This window comes from Nerophis ophidion, linkage group LG04, assembly GCF_033978795.1.
Source record: "Nerophis ophidion isolate RoL-2023_Sa linkage group LG04, RoL_Noph_v1.0, whole genome shotgun sequence".
Lineage (NCBI taxonomy): Eukaryota > Metazoa > Chordata > Actinopteri > Syngnathiformes > Syngnathidae > Nerophis > Nerophis ophidion.
In genome coordinates this window covers 85,729,151-85,753,602 of record NC_084614.1, presented here as the reverse complement: position 1 = coordinate 85,753,602, position 24,452 = coordinate 85,729,151, and the positions used below count along the sequence as shown (strand labels likewise).

The following is a 24,452-nucleotide window of genomic DNA, read 5'->3' as shown; positions in this document are numbered from 1 at the left end:
ATCTCTAAAGGAGAGACCCAAACTCATTTCGGCCGCTTGTACCCGTGATCTTATCCTTTCGGTCATGACCCAAAGCTCATGACCATAGGTTAGGATGGGAATGTAGATCGACCGGTAAATTGAGAGCTTTGCCTTCCGGCTCAGCTCCTTCTTCACCACAACGGATCGATACAACGTCCGCATTACTGAAGACGCCGCACCGATCCGCCTGTCGATCTCACAATCCACTCTTCCCTCACTCGTGAACAAGACTCCTAGGTACTTGAACTCCTCCACTTGGGGCAGGGTCTCCTCCCCAACCCGGAGATGGCACTCCACCCTTTTCCGGGCGAGAACCATGGACTCGGACCTGGAGGTGCTGATTCTCATTCCGGTCGCTTCACACTCGGCTTGCAGTCATGCAGTGACCAAATATGCCCGATTAGCATTCCACACAAGTGAAGTAAAGTGAATTGTATTTATATAGCGCTTTTTCTCTAGTGACTCAAAGCGCTTTACATAGTGAAACCCAATATCTAAGTTACATTTAAACCAGTGTGGGTGGCACTGGGAGCAGGTGGGTAAAGTGTCTTGCCCAAGGACACAACGGCAGTAACTAGGATGGTGTAAGCGGGGTTTCGAACCTGCAACCCTCAAGTTGCTGGCACGGCCGCTCTACCAACCGAGCTACACCGCCCCACAAGTCAATAACATCAACCAAACTCACCTTTGTGCATTAACGCACAACATTAAAAGTTCGATTGACAAAGTGAGACAGAAAAAGAAGTGGCATAAAACACGTCTTGGAAAGTCGGAGAAAGTTGCACATGTAAACAAACCATGGTGAGTTCAAAGACCGCCAAAATTAGTAGGACAAAACGGCGCTCGCCAAATATTCGAATCAGTCAGGCATGTTTAATACAAACAGTGTGCTTTATAACAGTTAGGGAGATTTTGTCATGTTTGTCCTCCTACAGAAACCATATTAAAACAAAAAATATATTTTTTCCCTTCATCTTTTTCCATTTTTCATACATTTTTGAAAAACCTCCAGAGAGCCACTAGGGCGGCGCTAAAGAGCCGCATGCGACTCCAGAGCCGTGGGTTGCCGACCCCCGACCTGTTCTTACAATTCATTCTGGCCCTCTTGTGTTCCTTTATGTCTTTTTACCTTAGCTCGGTTGGTAGAGTGGCCGTGCCAGCAACTTGAGGGTTGCAGGTTCGATTCCCGCTTGTGCCATCCTAGTCACTGCCGTTGTGTCCTTGGGCAAGGCACTTTACCCACCTGCTCCCAGTGCCACCCACACTGGTTTAAATGTAACTTAGATATTGGGTTTTCACTATGTAAAGCGCTTTGAGTCACTAGAGAAGAGCGCTATATAAATATAATTCACTTCACTTCACTTTTTGTCCGTATGGATGTGAAATGGTCTTAAAGGGGAACATTATCACCAAACCTGTGCAAGCGTCAATATATACCTTGATGTTGCAGAAAAAAGACCATGTATTTTTTTAACTGATTTCCAAACTCTAAATGGGTGAATTTTGGCAAATTAAACGCCTTTCTGTTTATCGGTCTTTTAGCGATGACGTCAGAACGTGACGTCACCGATGTAACACACCCGCCATTTTCATTTTCACATTACAAACACCGGGTCTCAGCTCTGTTATTTTCCGTTTTTTCGACTATTTTTTGGAACCTTGGAGACATCATGCCTGGTGGGTGTGTTGTCGGAGGGTGTCACAACACTAACAGGGAGGGATTCAAGTTGCACCACTGGCAAGAAATCTGCCGCCAGACCCCCATTGAATGTACCAGAGTGTCTTCACATTTGACCGGCGATGCTAAGACAGACATGGCACAGAGATGTATGGATAACCTGCAGATGCATTTGCAACCATTAAGTCAACGAAATCACAAAGGTGAGTTTTGTTGATGTTGTTGACTTATGTGCTAATCAGACATATTTGGTCACAACATGCTAACATGCTACGCTAATCGATGCTAACATGCTATTTACGCTTGCTGTATGTACATTTGAAACTAGATACCCACATTTAATGCGAAACAAACACTTACCAATCGACGGATTTAAGTTGCTCCAGTGTCACGAGATGCGAAAGTCCTGATCGTTTGGTCCGCACATTTTACCGGCGATGCTAATAAGGCAGCCATGCTATGGGCCACTTCATTAGGTACACCCACGCTACGGCCGAATAGCGTCAACGGCTATTCGCTCAATAGCTTCAGTTTCTTCTTCAATTTCGTTTTCGCTATCTGCCTCCATACTCCGACCATCCGTTTCAATACATGCGTAATCTGTTGAATCGCTTAAGCCGCTGAAATCCGAGTCTGAATCCGAGCTAATGTCGCTATATCTTGCTGTGGTAACCGCCATGTTGTTTGTATCGGCAGCCCTGTGTGACGTCACAGGGAAATTGATAGTGGTTTCGAAGATAGCGAAAATAAGGCACTTTAAAGCTTTATTTAGGAATATTCCGGGACCGGTAAAATTTTTTGAAAAAAACTTTAAAAAAATACAACAAGCCACTGGGAACTGATTTTTATTGTTTTTAACCCTTTTGAAATTGTGATAATGTTCCCCTTTAAACTATATTATATTCAGTTTTAAGTTTGACTCGTTGAACTCTGCAGAGATTCTGACATAGGAGCCGCTGACCTCCTCTTAGTCATTTTGTTTGGGACTTTCTCGAACAATTCAGTGTTCTTCTTGACTTTGCCTTTTCCTCAATGACCCCCGTGGACCCATTCATCCTCTGCCTTCATCAGTTCTGGGCAGGCAGGATGTGAGTGTGTGTGTGTGTCAGGGTCATACTCCAACACACAAATACACACACAGGATGTGACTGTTCGACCCGGAGAGGAAAAGGTTCCAAAGCGACAAACATGTCCACAGTCCACGTCGTAGATCCAAACAACACAATAATCAATCAATCAATCAATCAATGTTTATTTATATAGCCCCAAATCACAAATGTCTCAAAGGGCTGCACAAATCATTACGACTACAACATCCTCGGAAGAACCCACAAAAGGGCAAGGAAAACTCACACCCAGTGGGCAGGGAGAATTCACATTCAGTGGGACGCCAGTGACAATGCTGACTATGAGAAACCTTGGAGAGGACCTCAGATGTGGGCAACCCCCCCCCCCCTCTAGGGGACCGAAAGCAATGGATGTCAAGCGGGTCTGACATGATACTGTGAAAGTTCAATCCATAGTGGCTCCAAGACAGCAGCGAGAGTCCCGTCCACAGGAAACCATCTCAAGCGGATCAGCAGCGTAGAGATGTCCCCAACCGATACAGGCGAGCGGTCCATCCTGGGTCTCGACTCTGGACAGCCAGTACTTCATCCATGGTCATCGGACCGGACCCCCTCCACAAGGGAGGGGGGGACATAGGAGAAAGAAAAGAAGCGGCAGATCAACTGGTCTAAAAAGGAGGTCTATTTAAAGGCTAGAGTATACAGATGAGTTTTAAGGTGAGACTTAAATGCTTCTACTGAGGTAGCATCTCGAACTGTTACCGTAACATTGTCCCACATATGCAGTGTTTTCCATACTTGTGTTTATTTGTGTCGGTCCGCCACAAATACATTTGGCCGCTACTTCTTTGGCCTGAGTCTTAAACACGTTGCAGTCCTTCATCGCTGTTAATTGGTTCCATAGAGGCAAATTATTCTTTTCGGGAAGTAGGAATCGCAAATTATAAATGAACTACTTTCATAGGTAGGTGATCAAAAAAACAACTGTTTATGGAATTCTAAATACATTTGTTTTGTAATGTCACGAAGACGTGAAATGACATGGCATTTTTTTCTTCCAAGTAGGGCTTGGTGATAAATAGAATATACTCAATATATCGCTGGTTTGTCTCTGTGCGATATATCAATCAACAATGTTTATTTATACAGCCCTAAATCACCAGTGTCTCAAAGGGCTGCACAAACCACAACGACATCCTCGGTAGAGCCCACATAAGGTCAAGGAAAACTTACCCCAGTGGGACGTCGATGACAGTGACAATGATGACTATGAGAAACCTTGGAGAGGACCGCATATGTGGACAGACCCCCCCCACCCCCCCACTCCCCTCCTAGGGGACCGAAAGCAATGGATGTCGAGCGGGTCTAACATGAAACTGTGAAAGTTCAATCCATAGTGGATACAACTCAACCATGAGAGTCCGGTCCAAAGTGGATCCAACACACTAGCGAGACTCCCGTCCATAGTGGACCCAACAGGAAACCATCCCAAGCGGAGGCGGATCAGCAGCGCAGAGAGGTCCCCAGTCGATACACAGGCGAGCGGTCTATCCTGGGTCCCGAATCTGAACAGCCAGTACACCGGACCGGACGCCCTCCACAAGGGAGAGTGGGACAGAGGAGAACAAAAAAAGAAACGGCAGATCAACTGGTCTAGAAAATGACTATATCGCTATATTCGAGTATACATCCTCACGCAGTTGCCTTTACCTGCGGGCATTACACTACAGGCTCTTCTCACTCTCTCTTGTCTCTCCTTCTCACAGAGACATAAAACAAGCGCACCTTCTTACGTACGTCACATACTGTCGCGCGTGCAACGTCATACAAAAAGCAAGGAACTCATCTTTGACTTCAGGAAAAACACTGCAGACCCCGCCCCGCTCTACATCAACGGCGAGGAGGTGGAGAGAGTCAGCTCCTTCAAGTTTCTCGGCACCCTCATATCTGATGACCTGTCCTGGACCCAAAATACAACTGCGGTCATCCGGAAGGCCCAGCGGAGACTCCATTTCCTGAGGGTGCTGAGGAAGAACAGACTGGAGAGGCAACTGACGGTGACCTACTATCGCTCGGCTGCCGAGAACCTGCTGACGTACTGCATAACAGTGTGGTACGCCAGCTGCACTGAAGCAGACAAACAGGCGATTCAGAGGGTCATAAAGTCAGCACAAAAAATCATCGGCTGTCCCCTGCCCTCCCTGAAGGACTTACACAACTCCCGTTGCCTCAACAGACCAAAAAAACATTACCAAGGACAGCACACACCCTGGGTTCCACCTGTTCGACTTGCTACCACCAGGCAGGCGCTACAGGTGCATCAGAGCCAGAACAAACAGGCTCAGAGACAGCTTCTTTCCCAAAGCTGTCACCGTGTTGAACTCTAACTTATAATAATAATAATTCACCACCTATACAATATAATGCCCCAATACCCTACTGTGCAATACTAGCCTTCGAGTGCAATACGTCCGTCACTGATTGTTATTTATTACTTCGGTACTCCTGTCTTGCTCTGTATATTGTACAGTATTTGTATTTTGTACTTCTATAGTGTTTTGTATATTGTACAGAATCTCTTATTATTTTTATTGGATAGTAGCCTGTTTATTTCAATTGTTAGTTTTTCCTTTATGTCATTTATTTCACCCCATATTTGTTCCCACTGCCGCACCTTAAGTTGGAGTCTTTAATCTCGTTATATGCAAATATAATGATAATAAAGTTCATTCTATTCTATTTTATTCTATACGGCCTCGCAGAGCAGAGAGGTAGCGGCATGGCTAACGTTAGCTGTGATGCAAGCCAAGCGGTGCGAGTGGTAATACGAGAGAAGGAAAGTGCTAATCTGGTAACAAATGAAGAATTAATTCCCAAGAAAAACAGCGGGGGTCCATCGTCTGGCGGTGGTTTGGCTTCAAGCGGGAAGATGTCGAACAGACAACCGTAATATGTCAAATATGGGGCAAAAGCGGAGCTACAAAAATGACCAGCACTACTAATTTGTAGCATCATTTGAAAAGTCACAGTGCTTAAAACTCCGCATGCCACCATCTCCGTTCGGTGCCACACCCACAAGGGCAGAAAAGAGAGACGGCAGATCAACTGGTCTAAAAATGGGCCTATTTAAAGGCTAAGGTGTCCAAATGAGTTTTAAGATAGGACTTAAATGCTTCTACTGAGGTAGCATCTCTATCTGTTACTGGTAGAGCATTCCAGAGTATTGTAGCCCGGGTAGAAAACGCTTTATAGCCTGCAGACTTTTTTTGGCCTCTGGCAATGGCAAAATCGTATATGCACAATATGTATATATTTTTTGTTTTGTCCTGTCATTGTGTTTTACTTAGTATTCTTTGATGTTTCTCTGGTTTTCTTGTGGGTTTTTTCTTTTTTAACCTATTTTTGTATCTGCACTGCAACCCCATAATTACCCCCATTGTGGGATGAATAAAGTCTATCCTAGGGGTGCCCACACATTTTCTGCAAGCGAGCTACTTTTTAGTTGACCAACTCGAGGGGATCTACCTCATTCATATATATAATTTATATTTAGTTATTTATGAAAGAGACATTTTTGGTAACAAGTTAAATGTGTTTAATGATAATACAAGCATGTGTAACACATATAGATTCCTTTCTTTCACAAAGAAAAGAATATAAGTTGGTGTATTACCTGATTCTGATGACTTGCATTGATTGGAATCAGACAGTAATGATGATAACGTCCACACTTTCAAATGGAGGAGAAAAAAAAGTCCTCCTTTCTGTACAATACCACATGAAAGTGGTTGCTTTTTGGCGTCTTATTTGTTCAGCTTCCATACTCCTTTTTTATACACGCCAGCTAATCTTATTTTGTTAGCACAGGCAGGATAAAGCAGCGCTTTTATATATATCGACTATATTCCATATATCGGCCAGCCCTACTTTTCAGGATGTTTGCTCACCTTTGTTTCCCACAGTGTCCATAAAAATTACATGCACATGCGTCATGGACAATTACGCAAATTAGATGATGATGATGCGGCTGCTAGACTTTTGACAAGAGCAAGAAAGTTTGATCACATTACGCCTGTACTGTATATACCTTTATATACATATATACATACATATATACCTATACTGTATATACCTTTATATACATATATACATACATATATACCTATACTGTATATACCTTTATATACATATATACATACATATATACCTGTACTGGCTCACCTGCAATGGCTTCCTGTGCACTTAAGATGTGACTTTAAGGTTTTACTACTTACGTATAAAATACTACACGGTCAAGCTCCATCCTATCTTGCCGATTGTATTGTACCATATGTCCCGGCAAGAAATCTGTGTTCAAAGGACTCCGGCTTATTAGTGATTCCCAAAGCCCAAAAAAAGTCTGCGGGCTATAGAGCGTTTTCCGTTCGGGCTCCAGTACTCTGGAATGCCCTCCCGGTAACAGTTCGAGATGCCACCTCAGTAGAAGCATTTAAGTCTCACCTTAAAACTCATCTGTATACTCTAGCCTTTAAATAGACTCCCTTTTTAGACCAGTTGATCTGCCGTTTCTTTTCTTTTTCTTCTATGTCCCACTCTCCCTTGTGGAGGGGGTCCGGTCCGATCCGGTGGCCATGTACTGCTTGCCTGTGTATCGGCTGGGGACATCTCTGCGCTGCTGATCCGCCTCCGCTTGGGATGGTTTCCTGCTGGCTCCGCTATGAACGGGACTCTCGCTGCTGTGTTGGATCCGCTTTGGACTGGACTCTCGCGACTGTGTTGGGTCCATTATGGATTGAACTTTCACAGTATCATGTTAGACCCGCTCGACATCCATTGCTTTCCTCCTCTCCAAGGTTCTCATAGTCATCATTGTCACCGACGTCCCACTGGGTGTGAGTTTTCCTTGCCCTTATGTGGGCCTACCGAGGATGTCGTGGTGGTTTGTGCAGCCCTTTGAGACACTAGTGATTTAGGGCTATATAAGTAAACATTGATTGATTGATTGATATATTTCCCCACCTGGAACGCACAGCTACTGATAGATTGCAGTTCTATAGGACGCACTCCTCAGGCTACATAACTTGTGTTTGTGTGTCCTAGTATTGATATTTTTTTTAAGTCTATTTCTCACAGAATGTTGTTCAAAGCGGTGACTCTTTGTTGTCTTGCAGACGTGGTGGAGCGTCTGGTCAACGAGCTCGGTGGTCTGCTGAAGATGTTGGACCATGAGAGCGTCAGCCCCGCCACCGCAGACAAGATGGCGTCCGTACGCAACATCCTGGACGCGCTGTCAGGTCAGTTGAATAATTTCCTACACGTTCTGATGTCGGAAGTAGAAGCTCAGCAGGGACGGGCAGTAACTAGCTACATTTCCCCATTTCACATGACGACGAGTGAGTCGGAGACAGAGGGGCGCATCAAGCTGACGACTCATAAAAAAAGAAAGATATTTGAGAATGTCAGAGGGATTCTCTCCCGCTGATTACATTTTTCTTTAGTGATGAAGATGACGTGCAGGAAACCCACAATAATGCATCTCCTAGGCCATATTTAGACATATGTTTGTGTTTATCAATCAATCAATCAATCAATGTTTACTTATATAGCCCTAAATCACTAGTGTCTCAAAGGGCTGCACAAACCACTACGACATCCTTGGTAGGCCCACATAAGGGCAAGGAAAACTCACACCCAGTGGGACATCGGTGACAATAATGACCCAGTGGGACGTCGGTGACAATGATGACCATGAGAACCTTGGAGAGGAGGAAAGCAATGAATGTCGAGCGGGTCTAACATGATACTGTGAAAGTTCAATCCATAATGGATCCAACACAGTCGCGAGAGTCCAGTCCAAAGCGGATCCAACACAGCAGCGAGAGTCCCGTTCACAGCGGAGCCAGCAGGAAACCATCCCAAGCGGAGGCGGTTCAGCAGCGCAGAGATGTCCCCAGCCGATACACGGGCGAGCAGTACATGGCCACCGGATCGGACCGGAAACAACGCCCAAAACCTTAGTTTTTAATTGTAAAACCAAAATCATAACTGCTCTCTTCGTCTAAGACATGGGTGTCAAACTCTGACCCGCGGGCCAAAATTGGCCCGCCGTGTAATTTTATTTGGCCCTTGAGGGCAATATCAATTTAACATTTTAACACGCCGATATCATACAGCGACGGTGCCGCTGTAACACCGCATTCACCGCTAATACTCATACTTGCCAACCCTCCCAATTTTCCCGGGCGACTCCCAAAGCTCAGTGCCCCTCCCGAAAATCAACCATTCTCACCGAATTTCTACCAAATTCCACCCGGACAAAAATATTGGGGGCGTGCCTTTAAGGCACTCCCTTCAGCGTTCCCTACAACCTGTCATCACGTCTGCTTTTCTTCCGTACAAACAGCGGGCCGAACCCAGTCACATTAATATTTGCGGCTTTTTACACACACACAAGTGAATGCAAAGCATACTTGTTTAGCAGCCATACAGGTCACACTGATGGTGGCCGTAAAAAAAACAACTTTAACAGTTACAAATATGCGCCACACTGTGCACCCACACCAAACAAGAACGACAAACACATTTCGGAGAACAAATTGTATTTAATATACCATTGATGATTTTTTTTGGTTGTTTTTGAAAGTTGATTTTGCACTATGTGTTATAGCAAACTTTTTATCCATGCACATTCTCTTGCTACTTCAAGGTTTCAGTGTTGGATTCATTCATTATTATTATTTTAATTTCTAATTTATTATTAACCTGTGGAAAAAAATTATTTTGATGTTTACCTCTGAACGCTGCAAATAGAAAAGAGGCATTCCATTTTTATTAAAGTTGTATTTGATATGCCATTGATATTTATTATTAATATTTGAAACTGGATTTTGGATGTCACGATGAATTTATATAAGCCTTGCTTGCTCAACATTCAATGCAAAACTCATTTGCGTCCCTATTAAAGGTTAATTTGTTCAACTTTGGCCCGCGGCTTTGTTCCGTTTTAAATTTTGGCCCACTCTTTATTTGAGTTCGACACCCCTGCTCTAGGATGTCCCTTTTGTCCGACACAAATTTAGGAACACACTTTAAATTGAGTTGTTTATGAAAATTTTTACTGCACATAACCATTACCTTCTTTTCCCCCCCAAAAAACTAGTCACTGTTTTTAATGTCAAGTTATAGATAGATGCAGTTTTGTTATTTTACTGTAGGCAGAGAAAATGAATAATATTAAAGGGGTGGGCCAAAGAAAAGGCAAACTAAAATAATGTACACATACATATATGTATATGTATAAATATGCATATATATGTATGTGTATGTTTATATATGTGTGTGTGTGTATGTATATATATGTGTATACATGTATGTATATTGGGGTGTAACGGTACACAAACATTTCGGTTCAGAGGTCACGGTTCGGTTCATTTTCGATACAGTAAGAAAACAACAAAATATACATTTTTTGGTTATTTATTTACCAAATTTGTAAACAATGGCTTTAATCCTTTTAACATTGGGAACACTATAATAATTCTGCCCACGTTAATCCACATTAAACTGCCTCAAGTTGTTGCTTGGTTAAATAAAATGACAAAACCTTTCTTCTACATATAAAAAGTGTACCATTAAACAGTTACAAGTCACTCATCATGCTTAATTTATTACAAAAATTGGGGAAGCCTGTAGTTGACTTTTATTATACACACGTACACACACACAGCAAAATTAGCTAATGTTGCGCTAAAAGCTAATTAGCCTACACCTCAACCCAGAACTATGAGAGAGCTGAGCTGCGGTTTAAGTTTCTAGAAGGTCAACGGGCTCACAGTGATGTTTGTAATAGTTGTGACTGGGAAGTGTTTTTTTATCATTTGGGGGAGTGTCCGATGTCAGCTGCTCACCTGCTAAACACATATCTGCTCATCTCGACGCCGGAGCACTGACTCTATGCTTTCTGACTACGCACTGCTGATTGGCTGTTACATCGCTCTGAATACGCACTGCTGAATGGCTTTGTATGTAACCAATTGGATGGTTGTGTGGGCGGGACAAAGCTGGGTGCTCACTGCTCAGACAGAGGCAGAAAGCAGAGCAGCTTGTTAAGACTTTAGATTACAAACTCGTTCGATACACCCTTGTACCGAACCGAAACCCCCGTACCGAAACGGTTCAATACAAATACACGTACCGTTACATCCTTAATGTATATGTATGTATGTATGTATATATACAGTGGGGCAAAAAAGTATTTAGTCAGCCAGCGATTGTGCAAGTTCTCCCACTTAAAATGATGACAGAGGTCTGTAATTTTCATCATAGGTACACTTCAACTGTGAGAGACAGAATGTGGAAAAAAAATCCAGGAATCCCCATTGTAGGAATTTTAAATAATTTATTTGTAAATTACAAAAATAAGTATTTGGTCAACCATTCAAAGCTCTCACTGATGGAAGGAGGTTTTGGCTCAAAATCTCACGATACATGGCCCCATTCATTCTTTCCTTAACACGGATCAATCGTCCTGTCCCCTTAGCAGAAAAACAGCCCCAAAGCATGATGTTTCCACCCCCATGCTTCACAGTAGGTATGATGTTCTTGGGATGCAACTCAGTATTCTTCTTCCTCCAAACACGAGGAGTTGAGTTTATACCAAAATGGATACATGGATGATACAGCAGAGGATTGGGAGAATGTCATGTGGTCAGATGAAACCAAAATAGAACTTTTTGGTATCAACTCAACTCGTCGTGTTTGGAGGAAGAAGAATACTGAGTTGCATCCCAAGAACACCATATATATATATATGTGTGTATATATGTATATGTGTGTAGCTTTGATGTAGTCAGCTACTTATGCCGTGTAGCTTGTAGTGTAACTTGCTATAATTCTTTGGGTATAGCTTCCCCAAAACCTTAGCTACATTTAGTCGAGAGTAACTTGTAGCTCAGCTTCCTACATTTTCCAAGTAGCTCGCCCATCACTGAAGCTCACGTGTGCTTCATGGTCTCCTCCCCTTCCACAGTCAGCGGATCCGATGTCTACATGAACAGCTGTCTCTATGGCAACGGCACCAGCTTCGTCGAGTCTCTGTTTGACCACTTTGGTGAGTCCATACTGTGTCCGCCCCGAGGTTCGCGAAAGGTCCTGACGGCGAGGCGTTTGTTGTCCCAGCAGACTGTGATCTGCAGGCGCTCAGCACCTCTCCTGTCCAGCAGAGGGAGCCCACCGAGGAAGAGGAGGAGACGCCCCCGAACAAATCGGTGAGTGTCCACACTTCTCCTGTTGTCAGGCGTGCGCTCACACCTTCATCTCGTGTCCTCAGATGCCCACTGACACGCCCCCTCCACTGCCTGCCACGCCCCTCCCTGAGGACTACTACGAAGAGGCGGTTCCGCTTCACTCAAGCTCCGCCCCCCCAGTACTTCACCACCAACATGGACCGTGAGTTCCCCTAACACGCACACGCGCACACACTACAAATGCTCTGTTTGCACTGCACACTAAATCTAATTAGGTTTTTGTCCTCAAGTGACACAGATCTGATTTTTCTTGCCAGTCTAAATGCTCCAAAGTGCTTAAAATATTTATATAATCAGCATTTAGATCCTGCACAAGGAGTTATAAAGAGTGACAGGTAATAATGTAGTTCTTACACCTGTCCTGCTGTCCTGTCCAGTGCAGGACTGTAGTCGAAGAGCAAAGGGGAAACGTATGCCATTTTAATGCATTTTCATTTATATTTTAACCTTGCAAATTGTTCTGTAACTGTGAGTGTTTAATGGAGTGTAAGATCTTCTGTCAAAACAAAGCCAATATTTACATTTTTTTGTAGTTCCCTTTATTTGGAAAAGTATCAAAAAGTATCGATACACATGTATCGGTATGCATACGCTAGTCTCACAACAGCTGCTTTAAAACATGCCTTGCCAAATGTGGCGATTAGCGTTAGCACCTTTGCTTCCAACTCAGGTAAACATTTAAATAATAAGCATTCAGATCTGCACAGGGAGTTATAAAAAATGACAGGTAATATTGTAGTCCTGCTGTTCGGTCCGGTGCAGACCTTAGTCGAGGAGCACAGGTAAGACGTTCCCTACAGGGTCCATGCCATTTTAATACCTTTAATTTATATTTTGACCTTGTAAAATTTTTCTTTGACTGTGAGTGTTTAATATAGTGTAAGATTTTCTGTCAAAATAAGCCAATACTGACGTTTTTCATAGTTCCCTTTATTTGGAAAAGTATCGATATATATTTTGGTACCGGTACTAAAATATTGGCATCGGGTGAACCCTTGTATTCGCACAGCCGAGGAGCTGGTTAACTACAAAACCTGTCGTTCTTTAAACTCCTCGTGCAGATCTGACTGATGGTTATTTAAATGTTTACCTCAGTTTGAAGCAAAGGTGGTAATACTCAACGCCACCTTTGGCAAGGCCTGTTTTTAGTCGGCACTTCCGCGTTTAACACGTCATCTTTTATTGACCGTTCTGAAGCCCAAATACCTTCACGTTGCGATTCTCGCATACTTTTTATTAACCAGTAGAATTGACGTTTTTTTTTTGGCATTCTTCCTCTCCACGCTGTTTCTGCTTGTATGCGCTCTGCGCCCTCTGCTCTGTGTGCACGTTTTAGCACACTCAACAACATGCGCCTCGGCTCTGTACGTTTTTCAAAGTCAGTATAGTATTGTTTTTAATGCATTAGTACCACGGTACTGTTTTAGTACCGTTATAGCATACAACTCTAAGTCCGAGTGTAATGTAAATTTGTCTGCATTGTCTGTTTTTCCAGCAGCTTCCAGGAACTCCGAGGAAGACGCCTACTACGAAGATGCTGACAACAACTACCCCACCACCAGGATCAACGGGCCTCCCAAAAACTCCTGTCAGTCCGCCAGAATCCCCCCCGGCGCCTTCCGGTAAGACTGACCTGTGTTCTTCCTGTGCGCAGATAACGACTCCGACGCTCTGAGCAGCTCCTACGAGTCCTACGAGGAGGAGGAAGAGGAAGCTAAAGGGCAGGGTCCTCCTCAAAGATGGGCCGCAGAAGGTAGTCCGGACGGCCCGGTCCAGGACTGCAGGATTTGCGCTTTCCTGATGCGGAAGAAGCGCTTCGGCCAGTGGTCCAAACAGTTCGTGGTGGTCCGAGACAGCAAACTACAGGTGAGAGACCCCGTTCCTGGCCAGACAATGACTTCTTGTCCTGTCTTGACTCTATATGTGTGTGTGTGTGTGTGTGTGTGTGTGTGTGTGTGTGTGTGTGTGTGTGTGTGTGTGTGTGTGTGTGTGTGTGTGTGTGTGTGTGTGTGTGTGTGTGTGTGTGTGTGTGTGTGTGTGTACAGTGCTACAAAAGCATCAAGGAGAGCACCCCCCACACAGAGCTCCCTCTCAACCTGTGCAACGTTATTTACGTCTACAAGGAGGGTCGCAAGAAGAGACACGAGCTGCGCTTCTCCCTGCCGGGCGGAGAGGTTCTAGTTCTGGCTGTGCAGAGCAAGGAACAAGCCCAGAGATGGCTCAAAGTATGTGTGTGTGTGTGTGTGTGTTTGGACAACTGGATGTTGTCATCTGTTGTTGTGTTTTGCGTGTGCAGGTCGTGCAAGACGTCGGCAGCCATTGTGGCAACATGGACGGCCTGAGCGGATCCACCTCTCCCGTAGTTCACAGGAAGGCGGAGCTGGACAAGGTGCCTACACACTAGGGCAGTGATTTTCAGCCACTGCGCCGCGGCACACCAAGTGTGCCGTGAGATACAGTCTGGTGTGCCGTGGGAGATGATCTAATTTCACCTATTTGGGTTCAAAATATTTTTTGCACACCAGTAATGATGTGTTGTTGTTGATCGCGAGCTACCAGTCGACCGCGGGGGGTGTGTCAGTCGATCTCCAGTCAGGCTTTTAAAAAAAATAGACCTAAAAATGAGTGATCATCAATCTTCACCAAGACGTCACTTAAATGACATTCACGGTACCGGAGGGTCTTGTGAGATGACGCTGGCTGCTGCAAGATCATTATTATGAAAATATGACCGAGAGGAAGGCGAGAAACACTTTTTATTTCAACAGACTCTCGCGCCGTACCTTCCGTCAAAACTCTAAAGGCCGACTGCCCATTTCCTATCTTCACAATAAAAGCCCTGCTTCATGCTGCCTGCGCTAACTAAATACAGAGTCTCGGAAAACTGGCGTGCACAAGCGATCCCTCAGAAAGCTGGCGTGCACATCTCTTGTGCACGCCAGCTTTCCGAGACTCTTATTTTGTTAGCGCAGGCAGCATGAAGCAGGGCTTTTATTGTGAAGATAGGAAATGTGCAGTCGGCCTTTAGAGTTTTGACGGAAGGGACGGCGCGAAAGTCTGTTGAAATAAAAAGTGTTTCTCGCCTTCCTCTCTGTCATTTTTTCATAATAATGAACTGGCAGCAGCCAGCGTCATCTCACAAGACCCTCGGGTGCCGTGAATGTCAATCAAGCAAGCTACGGAATTTGCCGCCAATGTTTTTTTTGTAAAGTGTATGGAAGCTGGATGAATTAGATGCCAAAAACCAACCACTTTCACGTGGTATTGTACAGAAAGGACAACTTTTTTTCTCCTGCATTTGAAAATGTGGGCGTTATCATCATTACTGTCTGATTCCAATCAATGCGAGTCATCAGAATCAGGTAATACACCAACTTATATTCTTGTCTTTGTGAAAGAAAGACATCTATATGTGTTACACATGCTTGTATTATCATTAAACACATTTAATTTGTTTACAAAAATGTCTCTTTCATAAATAAATAAATATAAATGATATATATAAATGAGGTAGATCCCCTCGAGTTGGTCAATTGAAAAGTAGCTCGCCTGCAGAAAAAGTGTGGGCACCCCTGCTGTAGAGTATCCGTGTAATACTCTTCCATATCAGTAGGTTGCAGCCGGTAGCTAATTGTTTTGTAGATGTCGGAAACAGCGGTAGGCAGCCTGCAGGTAAAAAAGGTGTCTAATGCTTAAACCAAAAATAAACAGAAGGTGAGTGCCCCTAAGAAAATGCATTGAAACTTAGGGAAGGCTATGCAGAACGAGACTAAAACTGAACTTGCTACAAAGTAAACAGAATGCTAGAGAAAATGCTGAATTTCCCCCAGGGATCAATAAAGTACTTCTATTCTATTCTCCAACAATTGCGACAACGACTTTTTTTTGTTTTTTGAAAGATTTCTGCTGGTGGTGTGCCTCCGCATTTCGAAAAAATGCGCCTTGGCTCAAAAAATGTTGAAAAACAAGTAAAAAAGGTGTCTGATGCTTAAACCAAAAATAAACAAAAGGTGAGTGCCCCTAAGAAAAGGCATTGAAGCTTAGGGAAGGCTATGCAGAACAAAACTAAAACTGAACTGGCTACAAAGTAAACAAAAACAGAATGCTGGACAACAGCAAAGACTTACTGTGGAGCAAAAACAATGTACAGCCGAACATGACATGAAAATCAACATTGTCCCCACAAAGAAGGATAAAAACAACTGAAATATTCTTGATTAATAAAACTAAGTAGACGCTGGAAATATTCCTCAAAGGAAGACATAAAACTGCCACAGGAAAATACCAAAAAAAGATAAGTAGCAACCAAAATAGGAGCGCAAGACGAGAACTGAAACACTACACACAGTAAAACAGCAAAAAAGTCTAAATAAGTCACGGCGTGATGTGACAGGTGGTGACGGTACACCTACTTTGTGACAAGAGCTATATTAATGCATGCTTGGTTATGGTTTAAAGTCATATCCAACAATTGCGATTTATTTTTTAATGATTTCTGCTGGTGGTGTGCCTCCACATTTTCTTCAACGCAAAAGATGTGATTCGGCTCAAAAAAGGTTGAGAAACACTGCACCAGGGCAGGACAACTAATCACATTTTAATGCAGATTCTGAAAAATATAATCACCGAAAGGGTGATTATACATGTGAATAATAGAAAAACAGTCTACTATACAGCATTATTTACATGTGAATAATATAAATACAGTCTACTATACAGCATTATTTACATGTGAATAATATAAATACAGTCTACTATACAGCATTATTCACATGTGAATAATATAAATACAGTCTATTATACAGCATTATTAACATGTGAATAGTATAAATACAGTCTATTATGCAGCATTATTTACATGTGAATAATATAAATAAAGTCTATTATACAGCATTATTCCCATGTGAATAATATAAATACAGTCTACTATACAGCATTATTCACATGTGAATAATATAAATACAGTCTACTATACAGCATTATTTACATGTGAATAATATAAATACAGTCTACTATACAGCATTATTCACATGTGAATAATATAAATACAGTCTACTATACAGCATTATTCACATGTGAATAATATAAATACAGTCTATTATGCAGCATTATTTACATGTGAATAATATAAATAAAGTCTATTATACAGCATTATTCCCATGTGAATAATATAAATACAGTCTATTATACAGCATTATTTACATGTGAATAATATAAATAAAGTCTATTATACAGCATTATTCACATGTGAATAATATAAATACAGTCTATTATACAGCATTATTCACTTGTGAATAGAAATACAGTCTATTATACAGCATTATTCACCTGTGAATAATATAAATACAGTCTATTATACAGCATTGTTCACTTGTGAAGAATATAAATACAGTGTATTATACAGCATTATTCACATGTGAATAATATAAATACAGTCTACTATACAGCATTATTCACATGTGAATAATATAAATACAGTCTACTATACAGCATTATTCACATGTGAATAATATAACACAGTCTATTATCCAGCAATATTGACATGTGAATAATATAAACAGTCTATTATGCAGCATAATTTACATGTGAATAATATAAATAAAGTCTATTATACAGCATTATTCACATGTGAATGGTATAAATACAGTCTATTATACAACATTCTTCACATGTGAATAGTATAAATACAGTCTATTATACAGCATTATTCACATGAGAATAATACAAAATACAGTCTATTATACAGCTTTATTCACTTGTGAATATCATAGTCTATTATACAGCATTATTCACATGTGAATAACATAGATAGTTTATTATACAGCATTATTCACATGTGAATAGTATAAATACAGTCTATTATACAGCATTAGTCACATGAGAATAATACAAAATAGTCTATTATACAGCACTATTAACATGTGAATAATATAAATACAGTCTATTATAAAGCATTATTCACATGTGAATAACATAGATACAGTCTTATACAGTATTATTCACATGTGAATAACATAAATACAGTCTATTATACAGCATTATTCACATGTGAATAACATAAATACAGTCTATTATACAGGATTATTAACATGTGAATAGTATAAATACAGTCTATTATACAGCATTATTAACATGTGAATAGTATAAATAGTCTATTATACAGCATTATTCACATGAGATTAATATAAATACAGTCTATTTTACAGCACTATTAACATGTGAAGAATATAGTCTATTATACAGCATTATTCACATGTGAATAACATAAATACAGTCTATTATACAGGATTATTAACATGTGAATAGTATAAATACAGTCTATTATACAGCATTATTAACATGTGAATAGTATAAATAGTCTATTATACAGCATTATTCACATGTGAATAATATAAATACAGTCTATTATACAGCATTCTTCACATGTGAATAACATAAATACAGTCTATTATACAACATTATTCACATGTGAATAGTATAAATACAGTCTATTATACAGCGTTATTCACATGTGAATAACATAGATACAGTCTATTATACAGTATTATTCACATGTGAATAACATAGACACAGTCTATTATACAGCATTATTCACATGTGAATAGTATAAATACAGTCTATTATACAGCGTTATTCACATGTGAATAATATAAATTCAGTCTATTATACATTTAAATACTGTCAAAAAGGAACATATGCATTATACAGGGTGACGGCTGTCCAGGTGGATGGAACTATGTTTTTATTTTTGACAGTCTTTGACGTCTATTTTGATTCAAGAACGTTTCTTATCAAACTTATATTTGTTTTATATAACGTTTTTATAACAATCTTTTTTTTATAACTGACACCGCCCACTCTATGCGGTGACATCATCATTAGACGTTAAAATATTCAAGGTTATTTCTGCCCCGTCTGCTGCAGGCTGACAAGCACATGTCAGACTCGGACAGCGGACCGACAGCAGACGGTCAACCAGCCCCGCCTGGACCTGCATCAGGACCAGGACCTGGACCTGGACCTGGACCTGGACTTGGACAAGGACGGGATGCTACCGACACACTCAGTAGGTTTACACTGCCGAGTAATATTATCTCTATGTTTACTGGCTGTAATCATTTTAGCAATACAACAACACCCATCATGTACATTGCCCCCTAGTGGTTGTTTGTTATAATTATCCATCCATCCATCCATTTTCTACCGCTTATTCCCGGGGGGCGCTGGTGTTATAATTAGTTGTAGTTAATAAGATTAGTAGTTATAATTAGTTGTAGACCGTTAAGGTTAGTAGTTGTCATAATTAGTTTTAGTTAACAAGATTAAAAGTTTTTTAAAATAAGTTGTAGTTAGTAACATTTACATAAGATTAGTAGTTCTAATTAGTTGTAGCTAATAAGGTTAGTAGTTTTTATTAGTTGTAGTTAATAAGGTTAATAGTTGTTAGAATTTGTTTGAATTAAGGTTAGTAGATGTTAACAAAACATTGTAGGTAATAAGGTTAATAGTTGTTGTAATTAGTTGTAGTTAATTAGGTTAGTAGTTGTTAAAAATAGTTGCAGTTAATAAGGTTAGTGGATGTTATAATTGGTTAATGTTAGTATATGTTATTAGTTTTAGTTTTTATAATTAATAGTTGTTAGAATTCATTTTAGTTAAGGTTAGTAGTTAGAATTAGTTTTAGTTGAGGTTAGTAGTTATTATTAATTGTAGTTAACAAGGTTAGTAGTTGTTATAATTAGTTGTAGTTATAACAGTCAGTAGTTGTTGGAATTCATTTTAGTTAAGGTTATGTTAGAATTACTTTTAGATAAAGTTAGTAGTTTTTAGAATTAGTTACAGTTAATAAAGCTAGTAGTTAGAAATAGTTTTAGTTAATAACATTTGTAGTTGTGATAAATTGTTTTAGTTAAGGTTGATAGTGGTTAAACTTATTTGGAGAAATAAGGTTAGTAGTTATAATTAGTTGTACATAAGAAGGTTAGTAGTTGTTATAATTTGATGTAGTTAGTAGGGTTACTAATTGTTATAATCAATTGCAGTTAAGGTTACTATTTATACGTAGTTGTAGTTATTATGGTTAGTAGTTGTAAATAGCTGTAGTGAATAAGGTTAGTAGCTGTGATAATTTGTTGTAGTTAACAAGGTTAGTAGTTGTTAAAATTAGTTGCAGTTAACTAGGGTACCAGTTACAGTTAGTTGCAGTTAATAAGGTTTGTAGTTCTTATAATTAGTTGGATTTAATAAGATTCGTAGTTTTTATAATTTGTTGTATTTAACAAGATTATTAGTTGTATATAACAAGATTAGTAGTTGTTATAATTTGTTGTATTTAATAAGATTAGTTGTTATAATTAATTGTATTTAACAATCTTAGTATTGTTTATATTTAGTTGTATTTAATAAGATTAGTAGTTGTTATAAGTAGTTGTATTCAATGAGATTATTAGTTGTTGTAATTAGTTGTATTTAACCAGATTAGTAGTTGTTATAATTTGATGTATTCAACAAGAATAGTAGTTGTAATTAATAAGTTGTTATAATTTGTTGTATACAACAATATTTGTTGTTGTTATAGTTTGTTGTTTTTAATAAGATTAGTTGTTATAATTAGTTGTATTTAACAGTATTGGTAGTGTTTTTAATTAGTTGTATTTAATAAAATTACTAGTTGTTATAATTAGTTGTATTCAACCAGATTAGTAGTTACTATAATTTGTAGTATTTAAAAAGATTAGTTGTTATAATTAGTTGTATTTAACAATATTTGTAGTGTTTATAATTAGTTCTATTTAATAAGATTAGTAGTTGTTATAATTAGCTGTATTTAATAAGATTAATAGTTGTTATAATTAGTTGTATTTAACCAGATTAGTAGTTGTTATAATTTGTAGTATTTAAAAAGATTAATTGTTATAATTAATTGTATTTAACAATATTAGTAGTGTTTATAATTAGTTCTATTTAATAAGATTAGTTGTTGTTATAATTAGTTGTATTTAATAAGATTAGTAGTTGTTATAATTAGTTGTATTTAATAAGATTAGTAGTTGTTATAATTAGTTGCATTTAACCATATTAGTAGTTGTTATAATTAGTTGTATTTAATACGATTAGTAGTTGTTATAATTAGTTGCATTTAACGAAATTAGTAGTTATAATTAGCTGTATCTAATAAGATTAATAGTTGTTATAATTAGTTGTATTCTACAAGATTAGTAGTTATAATTTGTTGTATTTAACAAGATTAATAGTTGTTATAATTTGTTGTATTTAACAAGATTAGTAGTTGTTATAATTTGTTGTATTTCATAAGATTTTGTAGTTGTTATAATTAGTTGCATTTAACAAGATTAATATTTGTAATAATTTCTTGAAGTTAAAAAGATTAGTCGTTGATATAATTTGATGTATTTAACAAGATTGTTAGTTGTAATTAATAAGTTTAGTAGTTGTTATAATTAGTTGTATACAACAAGATTAGTAGTTGCTATAATTTGTTGTGTTTAATAAGATTAGTTGTCATAATTAGTTGTATTTAACAATATTAGTAGTGTTTATAATTAGTTCTATTTAATAAGATTAGTAGTTGTTATAATTAGTTGCATTTAACGAAATTAGTAGTTGTTATAATTAGCCGTGTCTAATAAGATTAGTAGTTGTTATTAGTTGTATTCAACAAGATTAGTAGTTGTTATAATTTGTAGTATTTATCGAGATTAGTAGTTGTTATAATTAGTTGTATTAAATAAGATTATTAGTTGTTATAATTAGTTGTATTTCATAAGATTTTGTCCTTGTTATAATTGTATTTAACAAGATTAATAGTTGTAATAATTTCTTGAAGTTAAAAAGATTAGTCGTTGATATAATTTGATGTATTTAACAAGATTGTTAGTTGTAATTAATAAATTTAGTAGTTGTTTTAATTAGTTGTATACAACAAGATTAGTAGTTGCTATAATTTGTAGTGTTTAATAAGATTAGTTGTTATAATTAGTAGTATTTAACAATATTAGTAGTGTTTATAATTAGTTCTATTTAATAAGATTAGTAGTTGTTATAATTAGTTCTATTCAACCAAATTAGTAGTTGTTATAATTAGTTGTATTCAACAAGATTAGTAGTTGTTATAATTAGTTGTATTCAACAAGATTAGTAGTTGTTATAATTAGTTCTATTTAACCAAATTAGTAGTTGTTATAATTAGTTGTAGTTAATATGATTAGTAGTTGTTACAATTAGTTGCATTTAACGAGATTAGTAGTTGTTAAAATTAGCTGTATTTAATAAGATTAGTAGTTGCTATATTTAGTTGTACTCAACAAGATTAGTAGTTGTTATAATTTGCTGTATTTAACGAGATTAGTAGCTATTATAATTAGCTGTATTTAATAAGATTTGTAGTTATTAGTTTTATTCAACAAGATTAGTAGTTATTGTAATTAGCTGTATTTAATAAGATTTGTAGTTGTTATAACTAGTTGTATCCAACCAGATTAGTAGTTGTTATAATTACTTGTATCTAACCAGATTAGGTTGTTTTTTTATAATTAGTTGTATTTAATAAGATTAGTAGTGTTTATAATTAGTTGTATTTCATAAAATTATTATTTGTTATAATTAGTTGTATTTAATAAGATTAGTAGGTGATATAATTAGATGTATTCAACAAGATTAGTAGTTGTTATAATTGGTTGTATTTAACGGGATTAGTAGTTGTTATAATTACTTGTTAAAATGAGTGTGTTTCATAAGATTAGTAGTTGTTATGATTAGTTGTATTTAAAAAGATTGGTAGTTGTTATGAGTGTATTTCATAAGATTAGTAGTTGTTATAATTGGTTGTATTTAACGAGATTAGTAGTTGTTATAATTAGTTGCATTTAACAAGATTAGTAGTTGTTAAAATGACTGTGTTTCATAAGATTAGTAGTTGTTATAATTAGTTGTATTTAACAAGATTAGTAGTTGTCTTCTGTCTCGTGTTTACTGAGTGAAAGAGCGACAGGATGTGAGACGTGAGCAGATATGACGTCCTTCCTGTCCTCTTCCAGGTATTGTGTTCCGCAGACATCACAGGAAGTGATGGATGCTGAACACACACACACACACACACTCCTGTTTAACAGTAGAGGACAAATTAAACACATGTAAGTTGGATTTGGATGCGTAAAGAGGGAGTGGCATCACGTGAGGCTCCGCCCCCCCAGGTGCACTGTGACATCACCACTGATGTACTGTTTGATTTCAGGCAAAGGAAAACGCGGCGCATTCTCGGAGCTGACGGGATCGATGAGCCGAGCGGCCGGGAAGAAGATCAACCAAATCATCACCTTCTCCAAACGCAAGACGCCCGCCGGTCACCATGACGACCCTCGTTGCGGTGAGCCTCGGCGCCACCTCCAAACGCGGCCGTCATAATGTCTCCGCCTTTCCCCCCCCCCCCCAGGCTATCTGAGCGTGTGCGTGGGCGGAGTCTGGAAGGATCGCTGGTGCGCGGTGCGAGCGGGGAGCCTGCACCTGCTGAGGGACCCGGGGGACCAGCGGCCTCCCGTCATGGTGGTCCCCCTGAGGGGGGCCGAGGTGGTCCCGGGGGACTGTGGCCCCAAGCATCCCTTTTCCTTCCGCATCCTTCAGGGAGGCGTGGAGCTGGCGTCCTTGGAGGTAAACGTGTGACATCATCAGCGCGGCTGACGGTCACCAGGCATGGGGTTTTTCCGTCTAAAGTCGGAATTCTGTCTTTTTTAATCTCGGGGGGGAAAAAAAGTGTTGTAATATAACATTACGCCGTAGTTGTTGATTGGTCGATATGTTCCTTGTGACCAATCAGGACATCTGTTATGAATCATGACGTCATCACCGCTATTTTCCAAATGTAAACGATGTCGGTTCTTGAGAGAAAGGACCCTTCACTAGTAAAAGAAATTGATAAACATGTCAAAAATCACTGATACTGTTGGGAAGAAGGAAGTTACGACTTTGTTTGGCGATTTTTATTCGGAAAATCGATCGTCCCGGAAAGGTTTTGTGCACGTGGTGTCGTGATAATATTGACTATGGATCACGAGGTTTCAAGGCTTTGGGTGTATGATATAGTCAGGAATTGTCATGGATGCAAAGGATTCTGGGTATTTGTTGTGTTGCCTTTATGTTGTGTTACTTTGAGGATGTTCTCCCGAAATGTGTTTGTCATTCTTGTTTGGTGTGGCTTCACAGCGTGGCGCATATTAGTAAGAGTGTTAAAATTGTTTATATCACAACCATTAGTGTACTCTGTATCACCCAGTATGCCTTGCAGTCGTGTGCGTGTGTCAGTGGAAGCCACACACAACATGATGCTGGACTCGCGAGTAAATTGTACATGTAGAAGGCGTCAAA

The 24,452-nt window shown here is 39.2% G+C and overlaps 1 pseudogene; it reads left to right on the top strand.

Moving 5' to 3' along the window:
- The window catches only part of LOC133552108 (actin filament-associated protein 1-like 1), a 56,595-nt pseudogene that overhangs the window by 17,136 nt on the left and 15,007 nt on the right, over nucleotides 1-24,452 (top strand).